At 37.1% G+C, this 2193-nt stretch overlaps 1 long non-coding RNA gene across 1 annotated transcript; it reads right to left on the reverse strand.

Moving 5' to 3' along the window:
• Window positions 1-201: 201 nt before the first annotated feature.
• LOC121207711 (uncharacterized) lies at window positions 202-1142 on the reverse strand. The gene is made up of 3 exons (XR_005902832.1): window positions 557-1142; window positions 348-427; window positions 202-243 (listed from the first exon to the last, which is right to left on the reverse strand). It is a non-coding gene; the product is annotated as an uncharacterized lncRNA (long non-coding RNA).
• Between the last annotated feature and the right edge of the window lie 1051 nt (window positions 1143-2193).

The following is a 2193-nucleotide window of genomic DNA, read 5'->3' on the forward strand; positions in this document are numbered from 1 at the left end:
CTGACCTATTTTCGACCCATTAAGCCCAAATATACCGAAGTGCACGAAATTACGCACTCTGCAATCATACTACTTGCGATTATCAAAATTAACAACCAAACCACCTCACAAGCGTTCGCACGCTCGCAAGTTCCTAAATGCCGACTTTTCGGCTTTTCGGCTTTTACCGATCTAGTCTATGAGTGGGTGTCGTTTACACACCTGTTTGTGACGAAACGCTGACGAGTTCCACACACGAACTGCCTACAATCAATTACTAATACGTTAACTATGAATCCATAGCAACTTATCTGCAAAACTCCTTACTAAAAATCGACCATTAACACTTTAGGCACTAGTGTTCTTACCTTTGCCGAAAAAAATGGACTAGATCTATTTCTGGTCGTTCCAAATATCCAAGCCTTCGATTAGTAGCCTTTAATCCACACTATAGGAAAACAAATCAGATATCACCACTAAACCTTTTGAGTACAATCAAAAGGCACCCTTTGCATATAGGGGTTTTTCGGCTTTTACCTTAATTCATGAATAACGAAAGAAAGATTCGAGCGTTTACCTATATTGTTATGACACTACTCCCAATCGATTGTAGATCCAACTACCACACAAGAAGGAAAAAATACTCAACCAAGGGTTCGACCTTTGTAGTACCTCAAAGTAGTAAGATTTCGGTTTTGAAAGAAAAGATACGAGGTTTGGCTTCAATGGAAATTCGGCTAACCAGTTTGCTGAGGATTTAAGAGAGAAAAGAAGAAGAATATGAAGGATTTAGGTTCGGCAAAAAGATAGGATGAGAATTAAGAGGAGAAAGAAAAGAGGAGGGGAAGAGATGAGAGAAGGATAGAAAAGAATAAAAAATAGGAGGAAAAAAAAAAAATCATTTCGGCATAGGAATTCTTTTTAAATTTCAATTCTCTAATTTGCTCCTTGATTTTTGGCCAACTTAGTTTGAATTTCATTCAAACTCCCCAACCGATCAGAGCAGCCTTATCCACCTGCTTGCACCGCTTCAGCACGCTGCTAGGAGTCCTGGTCAGACTCCAACTCCTTCCCCATGCGTGCAGCAAAAACAAAGCCACTCCTGCGTGAGATAAGGCTTGAACTCCAGACCTCGTCTGCCCATGCGCCCACACCTGAGCTACTGGCCACTGCACCACGCTTCTCCTTTGGTAGTATATGGTTACAATTAATTATAAACCTTACCTGCTGAAGCTCCGGTTACTTGCGAAATTAAAAGGAAATTTTTGCCTGCTGTACATCTCGAACCTGCGACCTCTTAAACACACACATACGTTGCTTGCCACTACGCCACAGGCTCTCCTTGTGTCAAACTGCATTCGCAACTTCCTTTAAGGCCTATTCCAACCGCAACCTGTATACTAAAAAAACCCAATTTGCGCCCTCCGTGCCTTGAGAACCCAGGCACTTCCCACGCCCTCCTAGCGTGCTTTGCCACTGGGCCAGATACTTGCTTCTGACCTGAATTAGCCTGAACGATTAATAAGGCTTACCTACGACAGCCCTTGGTTTTTCTAAAATAAAAACCCACAGTTGCACACGCAGGGAATCAAACCCCTGCTCCTTTCCTACTGCTTAACACGCTTAACCACTAGGCCTGACTCCTCCTTATGTTCCATTTTAGCCCCACTTATTAATAAACCTTAATGCCCAGATCCCCTAAAGAAACAAAAATAATTATTTTTGCTAGTCTTGGATCGAATTTTTCCCATACTTTAAATACTTCTAAATTTATTTAAAAACTAAAATAATAATAATAATAACCATAATAATGAAAATTTCAAATACGATAATATATATTTTTTCCTAATAATAATTATAATTTCCATAAATCAATAAAAATAGATACAGTAAAATTTTCTAATAATAATTTAATTTAAACACTAAATTAACAATAATAATTTATAAATATATTTGTATCTAATAATTATAATGATAATAATTTTCATAAAAATTAAAATATTAGTAATAACATAAATATTTTATCAATATATATTTTTTTAAACACTAGTAATATTTAAAACTTCTCAATATTCAGGTTTTCTTCTATCCGAATCCCAGACTCAAAGCCCAACTCTTCTAGGCCCAATTTTTGGGACGTTACATTAAATTTGTGTGTTCAATTTCTCAATTTCTTCTGTTATTTTTACTTATTTGTTGCTTAATCGGGTCAAT

This window comes from Gossypium hirsutum, chromosome A10, assembly GCF_007990345.1.
Source record: "Gossypium hirsutum isolate 1008001.06 chromosome A10, Gossypium_hirsutum_v2.1, whole genome shotgun sequence".
NCBI lineage: Eukaryota > Viridiplantae > Streptophyta > Magnoliopsida > Malvales > Malvaceae > Gossypium > Gossypium hirsutum.